At 42.4% G+C, this 20010-nt stretch overlaps 1 protein-coding gene across 1 annotated transcript in view; it reads right to left on the bottom strand.

Annotated features, from left to right (window-relative positions):
- Positions 1-20010, bottom strand: part of GRIN2D (glutamate ionotropic receptor NMDA type subunit 2D) — a 1124513-nt gene that overhangs the window by 651376 nt on the left and 453127 nt on the right. Inside the window, exon 3 of the mRNA XM_077259507.1 lies at positions 3325-3508. The gene's annotated coding sequence lies outside the window, so the exon portion shown is untranslated. The remainder of the gene's footprint in view (positions 1-3324; positions 3509-20010) is intronic.

Genomic DNA, 20010 nt, shown 5'->3' with positions numbered 1-20010 from the left:
ACATCTGGCGTGCCGGTAAAGATGTGGGCTCAGCATCGGAGCCCACATTAAGGGAGGGATTCTGACATTGGTTTACATTTATGTCCGACGTCTCAAAGTGGTTAAAACTTAAAAGATAAAGGTGCATAGAAAAAGGTAACAATAATCACAATTTGTGATGTGGTACACTTTTTTTTTAATAAATATAGCAAACAAGTAAATAACATAGTCATTATAGATAATAAAATCAACTCACAGAACTCTGGTGCATAGGCCATTTAAAAAGTGTGACTACTGGATGGGATGCCTGTGTATCTTAGTACCTCCGGGCATTGCTGGCTCCTCCTTTGATTAGCCCGAGTGACATTGTGCATATCATACCACAACTATGAGGTCATGTCTAATCAAAGTAAAAGCTGGGAAAGGATGCAAGGAAATGTTTGTGTGGAGGAATGGGCCACTATCATAGTTGAGCAATGCCTGTGACTAGTTGCTCCATGCAGGAGGCATCTAGAAGCTGTTATCTCCAACAAAGGCTTTTGTACAAAATATTAATTACATTTCAGTAAGTGTGTTCAATACTTATCACCTGTGTCATTTCTGATTATCACACATAGCTGCCGAGGAGGCTTTACATCCATAGTTTTTGCTGGTGTTGCTTCTATGTTTCTATTTTTATTCAAATGTGCCCATGTATGTAGGTGCCTGCATATGTGCATATTGCTCATGTATGTGTGTATAGGTGTAGCATAAAGCATAAAAGAGAGGGAGGACCAGTCATGTCTTAAGTAAGGGACCTTTGCAGTCAGTGTTGTTCATCCTTGCCCCTGATCATGTTGCAATGCTCGCTACGGGTCATCATCTTATAGGGTAGCTAGTGCTACCTCTGTTATAGGGTACTTCCTAATATTTGAAAGAGAGGGAAAAACAAAGTGCAAGATAGGGTCTTATGCCACAAATAAACCAGAGAGCTTCCAATCAAAAACTGCTCACCTGATATTACAGAGTCAGAGCGTGTGTAGATATAGGCTGATGCAGATTCACGAGTCAATCAATGACCAAATAATACAGTATACCACATAGGAAAGTTGGATTACGTCCATGCTGCCTCAGTAATGAAATTTTAGAGGAATTACCATATACAACAGGAAATACCATATACAACATCTGATGTTGTATGTGGTATTTCCTGAAGAAGGGGTCCTAATGACCTTGAAACGCTTTGAATAAACCACCGTTAAACTTCATCACTCCTCTGGAATTTCATTACTGAGGCAGCGCAAACGTAATCCACATTTCCTATGCGGTACATGATGCTTCCTAGAATGTCCCATTCTGATCAAATTTGTGGATCAAACAAATCCATTAAAATTTATGGGATTCCATTAAAAGTGGATGAAAAGGGAAAGCATCTGTAATAATTATAGGGGATAACTCAGGAGACTCTATGCGTGGAACAAGACAACTACAGGACACAGTTTTATAAGTGGTAAAGTCTATATTATCACACGGTGATTCAAACAGGTGCAGAGAGAAACTCAAGTCCACAACACTTGGTGCAAATATCAATTACAGCTCAGCAGTCTATAGGAATCTTCAGAGGAAAATGCAATCACGCAGAAAGTCTATGAAGCACAATTATTCTTGAGGATACTTGACACGAATAAGTCCTTGCTTAGTCCAAAACACAGATAGATATGCTTATAAGGCAGTTCAAATAATATCTTATCTCAACCAGGGAGGTCTGGGTAATAGTCTCAGGTTCTTGCAGAGCAGCAACAGCTTACATGTCCAGTAAATGCAGATGGAAGTAAACACGAGCAGCAGATGAAGGAGGATTACTGGAACTGGTGTATGCAGCAGGAACTCAGAGCAGAGTAGCATGATAACCCCACGGGTTCACAGGAGCAGGTACATAGCAAGGGAGTCACCAGAGGTCAGGCGCTGGATGCAAGGCAGAATACTCTAGCACAGACTGAAGGCTGGGGTGGAGTTTTATAGCAGGAAGACACAGTGCACATGAGACTAAAGACGCCATCTTGGAAAAGGGCAGTAATGCACAAAAAGGTAATAAAAAATGTTCAGAGTCCTGACAGCATCTTGTTTTTCAGTGATTAATTGCTAAGAATCAGTAGAAAGCAAAATTCAAGCAATCTACCTGTTAGGGCTAGCGGAACGCACCGAGTAAATATAGATGTTTATTATTGGTGCGTTCGCAGCCCGGGGTCCACCGTGCAGGAGGTACCTGCTGCTAGTGAATGGTGGCACTATTTGGCGGTATAAGCTAGCTCTGTTACTTCACAGAGTCGCCATGAAAGGAAAGCACTGCACCCTGTTAGACTCACAGGAGCATAAGCTAACTGCCGAGCTGATAGCAGTCAGTAACATAGTAACATAGTAACATAGTTATTAAGGTTGAAGGAAGACTTTAAGTCCATCTAGTTCAACCCATAGCAAGTGGTCAAGCAAACAGTGGTCAAGCAAACACACAATCTCCTCACCGGAGGTGCCAGTATTCTAGGGGCTTATTTCAGTCAGGTCCCTGAATACATACACAACACACAATCTCCTCACCGGAGGTGCCGGTATTCTAGGGGCTTATTTCAGCCGGGTCCCTGAATACATACACACATAACTACACTGGTGCAAAGCACATAACTTAGATTGATACTAGCGCATGGCTGTGCGGTCTAGCAAACCTTTTATAGCTGCAGCAACTACAGGTCCTTCCCAGAAGGACCAATGGGAGGCTGCCACAGAACTTGAGCAACTTCAGGACCTTCCTAGAGGACCAATGGGAATTGCTGCAGTACCTGAGCATGTGCCCCTTGATCTCCAATGAGAGATTTTACCCTGGTCATGCTCAGAAGGGGAAAAGTAGGACTTAGTCCCAAAGACGTCTGCTTGCCGCTGACCAGTACTGGCTACAATGGCAGAAGCTGCAAAGGCAGCAGTAACTCTTTGCACAGTGTCAGACTGAGCAAGACGCTGGGACCGATGCCTCTGCCGAGCAGGCTCCACTGCGGCAGGAGAAGAATGGGAGACCGCAGCAGAGATGTCTCGAGATTCCCCCTGTGCAGAGGTGGGAACTTGACCCCTAACACTACCTGATTCATTTTTTTAAAAAAAATGAGAAAAAATCTAATGCAACATGGATGGAAAACGGATTACACACGGAAGAATAATAGTCTATTTTTCATAGATGTAAAAACAGAAATGGATACGTGAATGTAACCTTATAGATATACACCAAAGTTATTTTTTAATATGAAGAAATACAATATATATTTAGTAATGATTGTTTTGAATAATGTCATAAGTATAGTAAACTCCTAAAACACTTGCCTTCGGCTCAGATTTCCGGTCTCAGATATCAGGCATACGAGTTTTCTTCTGGCTATCTCCAACCTCCTTTACTGAGTAGCACATCGAAAATCATCTTGTTGAAACTGAGGATGGCAAATATCTTTGCATACAACTCAGTTAAAACCTTGAATGTTGAGCAAATGATGTGGCATATAGCTGGTTCCTGAAAATGAACAGTCTGCATTATAGAAGAGTGCTAGATATAGTCTTATGATTGTAACTATAAAACAAGCAAACAGACAAGATGGTCATTAAATACGGTACATCTTTAGGATCTAAATTTCCTATTTTAATCTTGTATAGAACCTTATACGACATTTATAATCATATACAATTAAATTGTTGGATCAGTTTTCTGGTTTTTTAAACATGAAAAACATCCAAATTACCAATTCAAAAATCTTCTGCATCCTTGGTGGTAACATCAGCCTGGGACATCTGGAATGGTGATGGGATTACTTTAGAATTTTTTTATACAAATGTAAAGCATTTTTATTCCTAGGTAAACCCTTATTTTCGCAACATAATATTATAGCACGTTATGCCGTAGACATTTGTAAAAATGTGCATTATATGATGTATCACGACTACTCCCCTTTACGAGAGATTGGCAATACTTCTTAACATTTCATTCAAGGTTTTCAAAAAAATGTCAGTGTTTTAATAATGACTCCTCCAGAGCCATGTTTTACTGCACAAGTGTCACTGTCATGTTTAAGCTGAAATGGCCACAGCATTTAATAAGTAATCACTCAACCCCTATTTGATGGTAGCTGATCAAATTAAATGATTGTGAGGACCTTTAAAACCATCATTTGTTTCATGTTCTCCATGTTCCTGGCTTGTTGCTAAGATAAAATAAGGTTATTCATCACTCAATAAAGAAGAGAACCTCAGGGCCGATGTACCTGACAAAGAACTAAATCTGTTTAGCTAAAGTATCTAACCGAGTGTAATCACAACCGCAGCTAAGAAAAATCAAAGCCCTTGATGGTTTCTTGTTCCTGATGCGTGACTGGTAATTTTCAGACTTGCTGCATGGTCACCCTTGTGGGTCCAGGGCCCAATATAAAGGCACCCAACCACAACAATGCACATTTTAAGACTGAACAGGAATAGATCAGATCATTTGATGCTGAGACATATCACTTTTAATGTAATTTTTATTAATTATATTACCTGGATAAACTGTTGGTTCTCAGAATTTCAGTATTTTTCTTGAAGCAATAAATGACCCCATTTTGCTGTTTGTGACTAAACCAGTTCCCAGCAATTAATATAGTTCCCCAAACAATTATCTTACACACCAGTAAATATCACTTATAATGCCTTTACATTAGACAATAAAATAGGATTTAAAGGTGGATGAGTCATCAGAATATTACTTATTGTTTAAATCAGGTTTTCATATTAGCCCCTTCAAAACCAGAGGTATTTTCGTTTTTGCCTTTTCGTTTTTTTGCTCTCCTTCTTCCCAGAGCCATAACTACTTTATTTTTCAGTCAAAATGGCCATATGAGATCTTGTTTATTGTGGGACAAGTTGTCTTTTGAATAACACCATTGGTTTTAGCATATCCTGTACTGGGAAAAGAGAAAAACAAGCCAAGTGTAGTGAAATTACAAAAAAAAGGTGGAATTTCAGTTTTTCTTTATCCTGTTCACTAAATGGTGAAACTGACCTGACGTTATGATTCTCTGTGTCATTACGAGTTCATAGACACCAAACATGTCTAGGTTCTTTTTTATTTAAGTGGTTAAAGGGCACCTGTCACCCCGTTTTTTCCGTATGTGATAAAAATACTGTTAAATAGGGCCTGAGCTGTGCATTACAACAGTGTATTTTGTGGACCCCGATTCCCCACCTATGCTGCCAAAATACGTTACCAAAGTAGCCGTTTTCGCCTGTCAATCAGGCTGGTCTGGTCAAAAGGGCGTGGTGTCTTCCCCCAGATCTTGCTTAGTTTTCCGTTGGTGGCGTAGTGGTTTGCGCATGCCCAAGGTCCCGAATCCACTGCACAGGGGAGTTAAAAGAGCGCGATGTGCACTATTTCATTGGTGATCGGTGGGGTGGCCATCTTCCTTTGGCCGTGCGTGCGCAGAAGCGGCGCTCTGCTGGCCTCGGCTTCAGGAAAATGGCCGCGGGATGCCGCGCGAGCGCAGATGGAGATCGCGGCGGCCATTTTCCTGAAGCAGAGTTCGCATCTCGGCTTCAGGAAAATGGCCGCCGCGATCTCCATCTGCGCACACGCGGCATCCCGTGGCCATTTTCCTGAAGCCGCGGCCAGCAGAGCGCCGCTTCTGCGCACGCGCGGCCAAAGGAAGATGGCCGCCCCCACCGATCACCAATGAAATAGTGCACATCGCGCTCTTTTAACTCCCCTGTGCAGTGGATTCGGGACCTTGGGCATGCGCAAACCACTATGCCACCAACGGAAAACTAAGCAAGATCTGGGGGAAGACACCACACCCTTTTGACCAGACCAGCCTGATTGACAGGCGAAAACGGCTACTTTGGTAACGTATTTTGGCAGCATAGGTGGGGAATCGGGGTCCACAAAATACACTGTTGTAATGCACAGCTCAGGCCCTATTTAACAGTGTTTTTATCTCATACAGAAAAAACGGGGTGACAGGTGCCCTTTAAAAAAAATTCAAAATTTGGTTAAAAAAATGGAGCCAATTCCGAGACGCATAGCGTATCCATTTTTCATGATCTCGGGTTGGGTGAGGGCTTATTTTTTCTGCGCCAAGCTGACGTTTTTAATAATACCATTTTGGTGCAGATACGATCTTTAGATTGCCCATTATTATATTTTATTACAATGTAGCAAAAACCAAAAAAAACGTAATTCTGATGTTTTGAATTTTTTTCCCGTTATGCCCTTTAGCGATAGGGTTAATTATTTTTTAACCCCTTCATGACTGGAGCTTTTTTCGGTTTTGCGTTTTCGTTTTTCGCTCCCTTCCTTCCCAGAGCCATAACTTTTTTATTTTTCCTTCAATATGGCCATGCAAAGGCTTATTTTTTGCGGGTTGAGTTGTACTTTTGAAAGACATCATTGGTTTTAGCATGTTGTCTACTCAAAAACAGGAAAAAAATTCCAAGTGCGGTGACATTGCGAAAGAAGTGCAATCCCGCATTTTTTTTTTTGTTTGGCTTTTTTGCTAAGTTCACTAAATGCTAAAACTGACCTGTATGATTCTCCAGGTTATTACGACTTCATAGACACCTAACATGTCTAGGTTCTTTTTTATCTAACTGATGAAATAAAATTCCAAAATTTGCTAAAAAAAGCGCCATTTTCCGATACCCGTAGCATCTCCATTTTTCGTGATCTTGGGTCGGGTGAGGGCTTATTTTTGCGTGCCAAGCTGTTGTTTTTAATGATATCACTTTTGTGCAGATACGTTCTTTTGATCGCCCGTTATTACATCTTAATGCAATGTCGCAGCAACCAAAAAAGTAATACTGGCATTTTGATTTTTTTTTATCCCTATGCCGTTTAGCAATCAGGTTAATTTTTTTATTGATAGATCGGGCGATACTGAATGCGGCGATAGTAAATATGTGTATGTTTGATTTTGCTATTGTTTTATTTTGAATGGGGCGAAAGGGAATTGATTTAAACTTTTATATTTTTTTAAAACTATTTTTCTTTAAGTTTTGGCATGCTTCATTAGTCTCTATGGGAGGCTAGAAGCTGCCACAACTTGATTGGCTCTGCTACAAAGAGGTGATGCTCAGATCGCTCCTATGTAGCAGAATTACTGCATTGCTATGTGCGCCGACCCAATGGCAGTAAGGGGGGTTAACATTGATAGATCGTGTGATCTGAACGCGCTGATACCAAATATGTGCATATCTGATTTTTTTTGTTTTATCTTGAATGGGGGGGAAAGGGAATTGATTTTATTTATTTATTTTACTCATTTATATAGCATCATTAATTCCACATCACTTTACAAACATTATTGTCACTGTCCCCATTGGGGCTCACAATCAAGAATCCCTATCAGTATGTCTTTGGAATGTGGGAGGAAACCCACACAAACACAGGGAGAATATACAAACTTGCAGATGTTGTCCTTTGTGAGATTTGAACCCAGGGCTGCAAGGCTGCAGTGCTAACCACTGAGCCAGCGTGCTGCCTCGATTTGAATTTTTAGATTTTTTTATTTTTTTAAATATTTTAAAAACTGTTGTTTTTTTTTTTTACTTTTTGCATCCTTCAACAGTCTCCATGGGAGACAAGAAGCTGCAGTACTTCAATTGCCTCTGTTACACACAGGCAATTATCAGATCGCCTGTGTGTAGCAGAAATGCTCACTTGCTATTATCACCGACCACCGTGTGGTGCTCATAGCAATCTGGCAATGACATCCAAAGAGGTCTGCTGGAGACCTCTGGTTGTCATGCCAACCCATCTGTGACCCGCGATCATGTGATGGAGTCACCGATGGGCAGCATTAGTGATGTGCTTCCGGTAAGCACGTGTTAAATGCCGAGGTCAATTTCTGACTTTAACTAGTTAACAGCCGTGGGTGGATCGTGATTCCACCCGCAGATGATGCGAGCACATGTCAGCTTTATAAATCAGCTGACATGTGCCCAGAAAGGGGGGGGAGTTTGACATTGGCGTACTATTACGCCCGATGTCGGAAAAGGATTAAGGAGGAACTGTCACCAGGTCACAAGTGTCTGCATTTTGCTTATCTTATTCTCTATGCCTCCTTCACTTTTCCTCTTTTTCTCGTTTAAAATACTCCATACCTTTCCAGAGAAATTGACCTTTTTATTTAGAGCTAATTGTTATGGTCATTACAAAGGGGTGTGGCTTCCATGAAGCTCAGTGGCGTGTCTTAGGCTGGCCTGCATTATTACCCTGTGAGCACTGCCCCTTCCTTAAGCATTGCAATAAAAATCAACACTAAATGAAAAGTGCCGAATTGCGGGGACCGCATGGTGGATTTTAAAGCATATGTAATACTCAGGAAATTAAGGGGCATAAAATAAGAGCAAATATTTGACATGATTTACCTAGTGACAAGTCACATCTGTCTCCATCCTGCCCCATGTTCCTGTTCATTCTATCTCCATCCTGTCCCATCTGTCGCCATCCTGCGCTATGATCCTTTAAAACGTATTTCCATCCTGCCCCATCTGTATCCATCATGCCTCATGATCCTGCACCATGAGTCTCCATCCTGCCCATGATCCTACACAATGTGTCTCCATCCTGCCCCATCTGTCTCCATCCTGCCCCATCTGTCTCCATCCTGCCTCATTTGACTCCATCTTGCCACATGTGCCCGTCCCATCTATTTCTATCTTATCTCATCTGTCTCCATCCTGCCTCATGATCCTGCACCATGTGTCTCCATCCTGCCCCATGATAACACACCATGTGCCTCCATCCTGCCCAATTTGTCTCCATCCTGCCCCATGTGTCTCCATCCTGCCACATGATCCTGCACATCTGTCTCCAATCTGTTCCATCTATCTCCAACAAGTCTCATCTGTCTCCACCCTGCCCCATGATCCTGCACCATGTGTCTCCATCCTGCCCCATCTCTCTCCATTCTGCCCCATGATCCTGCACCATGTGTCTTCATCCTGCCCCATGATCCTGCACCACATCACATGATGCAGGATCATGAGGCAGGATGGAGACAGATGGGGCTGGATGGAGACACATGGTCCATGTGTCTTCATCCAGCCGTCAAAACATATTGCGGCTTGAAACTTTCAGTAAAAAACACTTTCTTCTTATACCATGCACCGTGTTTCCATCCTGCCCCATCTGTCTCCATCCTGCACCATGATCCTACACCTTCGGTCTCCATCCTGCCCGATCTGTCTCCATCCTGTCCCATGATCCTGATGTCACATGGTGCAGGATCATGGGGCAGGATGGAGGCAGATGGGGCAGGATGAAGACACATGGTACATGTGTCTCCATCCTGCCGCTGAAACATATTGCAGCTTGCCATTTTCAATAAAAAAACAAATCACTTTCTCCTTACCTGGCCACAGTCCAGCGGTGATGTCCCCTCCATCCATTTCAAATGCGGACTCACCAGCGAATGACAATGATGTCATATGCAGGCAATGTGTGCGCTGACGTCAGCTGCTAGCCTCCGATTGGCTGGCGGCTTTTAACTATTGCCGTGCGGGCCCGCATGGCAATAGAATTTAGCTGAACCTGCATCACGGACGCAGGTTCCGTTACTGCCCCGCAGAATCCTGCCGCTAGGGCTCTGTGAGCAGAAGAGAGGGCCCCCTCTGCTCACCAGTCTCAATATGCCAGTAAAAACCCTGTTGGTGGACCTGTACACATATATACTCACAGTACACCACATAGCCTGCACACACACACTATACTCAGGTGACATAAACATGTATATTTACATTACAACACACATCCTGCGCACACACCATACACACTGTATATACACATAAATACTCACTCTTTTCATCATCACAAAGGTTAGGAAATGGGGAGGTCATGTAGTTAGGAATCAGCAGCGCAGGGAGCCCTCTTGTCAGCACTACACACCTCCCCATCACAACTAATGAGCTGCTGGAAGCATTACAGGAGTGAGGGGACTCCTGTGTGTGAATAGCAGCCATACAGGGGAAAGTGCTGTCAGGTTTCTCCCCTCTCCTCAGGAATATTACTCCACTGTCATTTCATCCCCTCTCCCTAGTACTGTGTAACTCCTCTCCTCAGTAGCTTCTCCCTTCACCCCTCTCCTCAGCAGCTTCTCCCATCACCCCTCTCCTCAGCAGCTTCTCCCACATCACACTTCTCAGCTGCTTCTCCCATCATCCCTCTCCTCAGCAGCTTCTCCCATCACCCCTCTCCTCAGCAGCTTCTCCTATCACCCCTCTCCTCAGCAGCTTCTCCCACTTCACACTGCTCCTCAGTAGGTTCTCCCATCACCCCTCTCCTCAGCAGCTTCTCCCATCACCCCTCTCCTCAGCAGCTTCTCCTATCACCCCTCTCCTCAGCAGCTTCTCCCATCACCCCTCTCCTCAGCAGCTTCTCCCACTTCACACTGCTCCTCAGTAGGTTCTCCCATCACCCCTCTCCTCAGCAGCTTCTCCCATCACCCCTCTCCTCAGCAGCTTCTCCTATCACCCCTCTCCTCAGCAGCTTCTCCCATCACCCCTCTCCTCAGCAGCTTCTCCCACTTCACACTGCTCCTCAGTAGGTTCTCCCATCACCCCTCTCCTCAGCAGCTTCTCCCATCACCCCTCTCCTCAGCAGCTTCTCCCACATCACACTACTCCTCAGTAGCTTCTCCCACATCACACTTCTCCTCAGCAGCTTCTCCCATCACCCCTCTCCACAGCAGCTTCTCCCATCACCCCTCTCCTCAGCAGCTTCTCCCACTTCACACTGCTCCTCAGCAGCTTCTCCCATCACCCCTCTCCTCAGCAGCTTCTGCCATCACCCCTCTCCTCAGCAGCTTCTCCTATCACCCCTCTCCTCAGCAGCTTCTCCCACTTCACACTGCTCCTCAGTAGGTTCTCCCATCATCCCTCTCATCAGCACTGTCTCATTCCCCTACACGCCTGGCTCTGCCCACCTCTTCCCTTTTTTGCTTGCTGCCATGGAGTATGTGCACCGCTCTGCACACACAGGAAAATCTCTCCTGTCAATGATTAGGAAGAGGAGGTCCAGGAAGCAGTGAGGAGGAGCTCACAGCCAATCACAGACACGCACCATGCAGGACTGTGTTTAAGCATCCTCCATGCGTGTGTGGCTGTGATAGCAAATAATGATGACAGACTGATGCTGCCCCTGGGGCCCAATGAGGAGAAGCAAATGAAGAGGGGCCCTGACCGGGTCACAAACTAACAGCGTGTCTCAGGCAGTCCAGGCCGCTCCTCTTTTGCTTCTGGTCACCGGGTCCCTTACACCAGTAAGGGTAGTAAAGCCCTGATTGCAGCCCTGCATATCGCACTAAACATACAGTTGCTGTCTCTCATTCTCACACTACCTCCTCCTCTCACCATCGCTCTGCTGGTGCCACCAAAGGATCTGTTCTGGGAACTCAAATCTTTTTATCTATTCCCACAGCCTGAGAAAGTACATAGAATCCCACAGCTTTCAGTACCACTTTCATGGAGATTACATTCAAATTTACTTATACTGCCAAATGTCACCCCTTTGTTGACCAAAATCCCAGAGTTTCGAAAAGCTATATCTACTGTCTCCATCTCCTGCTTTCCTGAACCGAACATAGAAAGGGCTGAATTCATTGTATTGTAGTCAGGTTCCTTGGGGATAAAATTTGACTCCATCCTGTCCTTCAAACAACATATTCAAGACCTTACTACCTCTTGCCACTTTCTTGAGTCTACTCTTTCCTCTGTGATCATGACTGGTGCAGATTTAATTTTGTCATTTCACAGAAAGACCAAAAATTGTTCCATTTTTTTAAGAATAGTGCACTTTTTACTAAGTTTAGCACACAATAAATTCCCTTTTCTCTTTTAGAAATCTTAAAAAAGAGGCTTATGTCGCCATATTTTATTAATCTGGCATAATCTTGATTAAGCTTTGGGCAATGTTGCATACAATAAATAGCCTAAAAGAGCTTGTAAGTGTATATATACAGTACTGGTGTATGCAATTAATTTTAATGAAAGTCATATTCTATATAATATTAGAATTTACCACATTCCCAAGCTGCACTCCACAACTAGATTAATTTAATATACATTATTTTCAATGTATTCAAAGCTAATCATTTCATTACATCACCATTAGACTTGTGTGCAGAGGGAAAACCAGATTAAGTGATTTAATATACGTCTTGTGGAGAAGGAACTGCCAACATTTCTTGCACCTGCTTTCATTTCTGGACTGAAATGGGCACTGAAACAGATCATAGCAGCCCCCCTGCCGGCAACAAGCTCACGGCACCATACCGGCTTCCTACATGTCTTGTCAGAGCCGGATCGCTCCATCGAGCTGTATGTCAGATGTTGGTCTTTGGATATGAATTTGAAAGCAACTGAAGAGGATTAAAACCAGTGAGGTGAAGAGGGTCATAAGAGTAGATGGAACAAAAAGAGGGTTATGGGAAAATCAGGCTGAAGTGTCTGCAGAGTAAGTGACTTGCTGTTGGTTGCGTTTGAGTCCGAGGAGCTTTTGTGAGTGCTATGGCAACACATTGTACAGCAATGCACCACAGGCCATTTTGGCTCTGTCTGCAGCAAAATATTCATCAATAGGAAGCATAGGGAGTGATGTGGAATAAACTGTGAATGGATTCTCTCAGCAGCGAAGCTCACCGATTTTGTGCACTTTTTTCTCAATATTAAAATGATACACTTTTATTTAAAGGAAATCTGTCACTTCCAGTCATTGCGGACCTGCAGGTGAGCTGCTACAGTCACTGCTTACTGTACTGTGAGAGCAGCTGTAATCACTTGCCCTGCACTTTGATTGACAGACTTCTGTGCAGAGTGCGTGTGCAGCCTACGTGTACACAGACATAAGAGTGTCAGGAAGTGATATTGTGTAGTTTGTGATGACTGTTCTCTGCACCGCCCTGATGACTGAAAGTGAGGGGCTACAGGGAGGATAAAACTTAATTTCCTCCCTGTAGCTGCTGATCCAATAAGCCAACTACGTAGGGTTTAAAATATATTTACTTGCAGATTAACCCTATATTTGTAAGTAAATAGTGTTTCTGGAAGTGACAGATTTCCTTTAATTCTCTGGAAATCTACTCTGTATATACAATTAATATGATGCTTGCTTAAAGTGAATATCTACTCTTATATAAGAGTTTGATTTTTCTGCACATATTCATTTCTTTAACTTATCAGAGCACTGTTTTCCTGAATTCCTGTATTCCTTCAAAGGAATAGTTTTTAAAGACAACCGGTCATGTCCAATAATGCTATTAACCTGCAGATATGGGGTTAATTTGCAAGTAAATTGCATTATGAAGGTGCCCATCCTCTGTGCAGCACCCGGGAGAAAATTACCTTTGTTTCTCCCTTGAGCAGCCAGCTTTCAGTCATGCACACAGCACCAGAAAAATTATAGTCACCACTCACAGCACTTAAATGCCCTGGCTTTGTACTACTGCATTGCTAAGCTGCCTGTCAGTCAAAGTAATGAGGCGTTCTTATAAACACAACTCATATAATAGTGAGCTATGACTGCAACCACACCAGCACACCTGCATGACTGAAATCCGGCAGCTCCCAGGAGAAGTAAAGTTCATTTTCTCCCGAGTGCTACACTTTCAGTGCTGTGGCCAGGCACTTTCAAAACATAATTGAGCTGCAGATTAACCCTATATCTGGAGGTTCCAAGCAATATTAGACATGACAGATTCTCTTTGAAGATAACATTTTTGCTGACAGCAGTCACCCCTAGAGGGAGCTGTAGAGCTAACTGTATTCTGTTGCATTGAAATCAATATTAATAGAGTGGTTTGCAACCTTACCCTCCTAGAAGTTTCTTTCTTCATGTAACTAAAAGGTTATAATTTAAATGTTTGTCTATGTAGGAAATCAGACTATATTGAGTAATAGATAAAAAATACAGAACTCTGCAGTGTAGGAGATTTACCACTGCATTGTGGAAGTGGGTTTGTTCACCCGATGAGATGGGCATAGTAGGTGTAACAACAGTATAAATGTGGATATGTTGCCTTGGATCATGTTCAATAAAGAACAGTAGAATCAAATATTCTGTGTTATGGCATTTTGCTATTCTGATTGTTTGGATTCATTTCTCTTTGTTTTCTATTAAACATTTTGAGGTCGTACCGCTCTCTTTTTTAGTTATAACACATTATGTAGATAATTTGGAGTTCTGTATCACAAGAACGGCTTTGAACCATTGTAAGATGTATGAAGAATTTCATTGCGGTTTCCTTTTAAATTGAAGCTAAGAAAATATTATAGTTTTATTTGTAGATAGAATTTATTTATGTTACATTGTAGCTGGCTAATGTGGCTAGATGGAAACCACTGGACATGGGGAATTCTCTAGACTATATATACACTATATGATTTGCCTTATACTGGTGGAACTGGACGAAAATAGAGAAGTCGGAGAAGAGAATGCACTTGTAAATATTAAGGCAGATCAAAGCGATGTATTGGGGTGCTAATAATCTTTGATTAAAGAGTATGTGGATGAGTGAGGCTGAGACCCTGCTGACACAGCAGGAGGAATGGAGAGAGAAAGGACAAGATAGGAGCGGATCAGGGGAACAAGGGGTGTGAAGGAAGGAAAACAGCAAGGTGCCGGGAAAAATGACAGGGGCAAAAATACAGGACGGCTTTGTGTCTTAGTGTGAAAATATCAGAGAAGAGAATCCGAAAATCTTACATGAGAGAACGAAGATGTGAAGGACAAATGAATTAGTGTATGGGATCCTGACAGTCTGACAGTATATAAAGTGACAACAACGCAAGAAATTCACATCACGTAAAGTGACGCAGGAGAAAGCCGCTCACAATTTTACTTACAGGACTTTTCCAATCACAGAATTTTATGGCTTATCGGTTGGATACGCCATAAAAATTTGACTGATAGGGCTGACTACTGGGACCCCTACTAATACAAGGAACGAGGGTATAAGGTCTTCGATGTTAGTGGAGAAATGAGAAGAAATACATCGTCGCTCTTCTTTAAACTCACGGGGACAACAGCCAAACACACAGGATCTTGACATGTTTCAGTGTTTATTTTGGACACCATAAGTTATTTCAATAAGAGCTAAGTGGAGTGCATTGCTTTCCTGCCGGCCATATTTCTGAAGCTGTGGGCCACCAAAGGCGGAGATTGGGATCTTGGTCCAGATGCGATCTCAGTCTGCACATGCGCCGCTCGTGGCGGCCGTCTTCCTGAATCCCTCCACAGGGAAAACAATGCACTTACGCCGTAGCCTGGAGCCTCATTATCGTAGGAATATGTCAGGTAATAAATTGTTTTTCTAAAGCTTTATAGTGTAGTTTTAGGTCAGGGAGGGATGATTAGGGATGAGCTAGCAAGGTGCAGGGACAGGTAGTGATGGCTACTTGCGGACATGTGTGGCACTTGTGGTTTTGCCCTTGCTGTGAGACCAAAAAACACTGCTAGCAACTTTTTTTCCGTTGCTGGAAGTACCGCATTTTCCGGATTGCGGCAAAACCACAAGTGCCGCACATGTCTGCATTCACCGCCAACCTCTAATATATCAATATAAACTTAGATTTTTATTCAATAATTATACAAATACAATAAATGCCTGTCCCTATATATAGCCTATCTCACCCTGCCTGACAGCGGAGGTTGGCACCCTACATCCTGCGTTCTGGCGCCCCCACTCGGCGACGGCTCTCCCTGTCAGCCCTATTGCGCCCAACAGTGGCAGGGGAGTGAAGAAGGATGCCTAAAGGGTGAGAAAGATAATTGTAAGGAGATATGCTGTTTGTCTTGGAGTCCTATAATAGAGCTAGCTAGAACTGGTCACATCACTAAGCTAGCTATAGTTTGTTGTATAGACCTCCACTTCTATTGATAAACGTTTTTTATATTTATATAAATGCTTGCTGTATAGATAAATCTTCTTGCATGAATGCCTAACTGCTGATTAAACAATCCACAGTAACCAAAGCAGATATTCTCAGAATAAAGACCTATTGTCTATAGATAGATGAAATGGAACAGAAGATAGTGAGAGAAATATCTTATCTTTATGTTATTCCTACATATAAGATGTTTAAGGTACACTAAACCAAATACATTCCTTATAGAAAAAGGTCAGATGTAGATACTAATATGGATATAATATAAAGCAATAAACCCATTTAATGATATAAGCAGTTTAGTAGTATCATACTAGAATTGATACGTAACCAACAAGCTCAAAACCCACAGGCATAATATATGCAAAAAGACAGCATATTCACTTATCCATATATAGAAATAGTGCGATGAACCATTCACACTGCAAACCACGGTAGCGCAACAAATCCACACTCAACGCGTTTCCCCTCTACTGAGGTTCATCAGGAGTAAATAAATCACACAGAGCCAAAAAGGCCAAACTTTGTTGCAAAACTTAGATAGAATATAGCCAGCGATACTTAGCTTAGCTGTGATATTGGTGAGACAGGCATGATGGCCGGACTCTATGAGACAATCCTCCCCTGTTTATGATGCGTGCCACACATGTCTGCAAGTCCCATAGGGAATGAATGAGGCTGAACGCAGTGTTGCCATAAATGATCAGCTACGTGGCAGATTCAGAAAAGCTGCTGGATCTTCTGCGAATGGCAAAAATCGCTGATGTGAAAGTAGCCTAAGTCACTGCCGACAGGGTCTGCATTAGTCATACTCACCAATGGGGGAGGCACCTCGAAAAGTGCCTAGGGCAGCAGAAACTCTAAATACGGCCCTGTATAGAGGTAATACCTCCTATGTCTATGAACCACTATAACCAAGAAAACCTTCACTTACAAGCAATTATTTTTTCATTATTTGTCCAAAATAGTGTTTTACGGTGAAGTGAGGAGAACCATGAGGGATATGACTTCTGTGCAGGTATGCTTTCCCCCATGCTAGTTCCGACACGGTGTTTGCACCAGGTATGAGTAAAGTGTGTGTTATTATTTTGATGGGGGAAAGTTAAGGATTCAGAAGGGTTGGTCCGAGTAGTGGACAAGGTGCCTTGCTTGTCTTCATTTCTTTGGACCACACAGTCTATTTTCTCTTCTTTATCCTTCATCCCTTTCCTTACCAGTTTTGCTGATAAGCCTGGCAGGAAAAGGCATTAATTGTTCACTTTTTTGACAGCTGAAGTTTACTTCCCAGCTTGACACCCTAAGTACTGGCCATACAATTCCTTGTAAAAATTATGACCCTACATTTCACCTAGAAAACTGGTACCCAATTTTGCACTGACTATGAGTAAGAACATCAAAACAGTACTCTCTACAGATACATGTCTCATGTGTGGCTCGCAGGCCTAATTATGTCTCCAGGCCAGACGCTGTAATGGATCACATGTTGACTCACAAACTAGCTATCTATATGAAGACAGTTTTCTTCCTTCTGGAAGAGAGCTGATTTTCAAACTTTTCTTTTTCCCGAGAATCCTAAACCTACATAAGCTCGATCTCCGCAAATTACGATCTGACCTTCGGAGACCTCTCGTTGAAAATTGTTCTGTTTTGATGCATTTTCTCCTTCATTCAAAGAACCCTTCAAATCCTTTTAGCACATGATCCCAAATGTGTCAGTGACTAATTAATACACCTGTTCCACTAATCAAAGATCTCAGCATGGTGGGAAACAAGGTTAAGAAATACTAGCTTTGAGCGTAGTGTCGACAAAATTTATTGAAACAGTAGCAGCGTTGGCATTTTAACAAAGCAACAATTACTGAAAAAAAACGGTCCAAAATCTAAATTACTATGACTACTAATCCTCTGTCATGAAAGTGACATTAGTATACTTCAAAGAGCCTTATCGAGAAAGATTAAGATGATATATATATTTTTGTGATCGAAGCCTTTGATGTGTGCATGGAAATGAGCTATGTGTTGCCAGGCATACACTGAGAAAATGTGAACAATCAGCAGGAGTTGGCGTGTATGTCCTCTGCTGCAGGCTTCAGCTTTTTTGGCCAAAATAAATATAAAATCAAAACTGAAGGAGCAGAAAAATAGCTTAAGAGCACTACATCAGGCATCATCTATACAAATAACCAACATGATGAGTGAGATCCTTCACAGGCAAGACACTGTGGAGTCAAGACTGGATATAACAGAGATCGATGTCACTTGTCGGCTCTCCTGACAAGTCTAATACAATTAGTAATAGTATTTCCAATGAAAGGACAATTCTGGGGCATTTTTTCTTTTTTTTTTTTCTTAAAACTCTATGCCCTGTCCAAGTACAGACTGGGGATGAAATTCAGCCCTGGCATTTGAAATCACACAGGCCCATGTTGTCCCCGATCCCAAGCACCAGATGGGATATATTACTAATATTACCCTGGATGGAGGTAAGACAGATTTACTACAAGACCAATATTTCTAATGATACCGGTGGCCTGCTGGGGTAAGTGACGGAGTTAGCAACTTTGTGCTCAGTCACAACTCTTAACAGTATGGGTGTCTTGAAAACACTGTTTCTGTTAGCAACGTAGCAGACAATTGAGCCGAAGACCAGACAGGCCCTTTTTGCATTTACCAGAATTGTCAGATGGCCAGTCCGGCCCTGGCTGTGTCATACCTCTTTAATTCCTCCTGGATATTTATGAATAAATAAAAAATTGGGGATATAATTTCCCGTAATAGGCTAACTTAACATGAGTGTATTAAAAATCATTCAACTTTCAGCCAGAAAAAAATCAGATAATTTTTCACCTGTATTGTCATCCATTTGTATTCATCAGCAGTGAAAAAAATACAAGGTCAAAACAGATTCCTAAGATAATAATGGCAATGTATCCATAAAAATCGGATGCAATTCAACTGATTAGTATGGGATCTGATTTTTTTTCTCACACTCATAACTTAAATAGGAGAGTCTCATCCAAAATATACCGAAGACCAGTGTATGCAGTCATTTTTGTCACATAGACTTTTGGTCAATGTAAAGGAAAAAAACAGTCTTCTGAACAGTCCAATTGAAAAACATTGGTCCAAGTGATACCGTTTTTTTCCATAGACAGCATCTTGGACCAAAAATAAGATCATGTGAGCATAGTCTAGTAGGATATGCACCTTCTTGTTCACAGTGCCAGACTCTACAGGGATCCAAGGGGTAACGTTTCTCTTTGTGGAGAGTGATATGCCAAGCATGGCATGCCAATGTGAGGAGGCTATAAATCCTTGCAATACTCCTCTGGGAAATTACATATGCAAATTTCTTCCTCATAGAGGAAGAGAACTACTGTAGAACTCTTGTGCCACCTTTTAGTAGTAGCAATACTGAAAGTCACTATTGATGCTTTAACAAACCCTGCCTTGACTTATTCTAAGTCATATGACAAGGCTTGTTAAAGAGTTGATATTGACTTTTAGGATTGCTACTTCCAATAGATGGTATTAGAATTCTAGTTCTCTTCCTCTCTGAAGAGGCAATTTTCATAGACTGTGTACAGATGCATACATTTCATAATTGAGTGTTACTATTCCCACTTATCAAATATATATTACAGGTGGAATAACAGTGGAATGGCATAATTCAGAGCTTCATAAAAATGATCAAGAATGTACGGCGCATGGCGGGTCTCCCCCTTTGATGTAGGCTCCAGCACTGAGCCCACATCTTTTCTAGCATATGTCAGCTGATTTCAACAGTTGACATGTGCCCCTAACAGCTGCAGGTGGAATCGGGATCCACACGCTGCTGTTAACCTGTTAAATGCCGCTGCTAATCTCTGACAGCTGCATTTAATACGATCTTGCCGGAAGCCCATCACTAAACCCGCCCATCGGGGCCCGTGTCACATAACTGTTGGTCACTGATGGGTTGGCATGACAACCCGGGGTCTGTAAGAGACCCCTGTGGTTGTCATTGCTGCATAGCTATGAGTGCAGGCCATAGCAAGTGAGCATTTCTGCTACACAGAGTTCAGATCTGCTCTGTGTAATACAAGCGGTCAGATGATTGCAGCTTCTAGTCTC

Source organism: Ranitomeya variabilis, chromosome 4, assembly GCF_051348905.1.
Source record: "Ranitomeya variabilis isolate aRanVar5 chromosome 4, aRanVar5.hap1, whole genome shotgun sequence".
NCBI classification, from domain to species: domain Eukaryota; kingdom Metazoa; phylum Chordata; class Amphibia; order Anura; family Dendrobatidae; genus Ranitomeya; species Ranitomeya variabilis.
The sequence above is the reverse complement of the archived record's forward strand: the minus strand, read 5'-3'. Positions and strand labels throughout refer to the sequence as shown.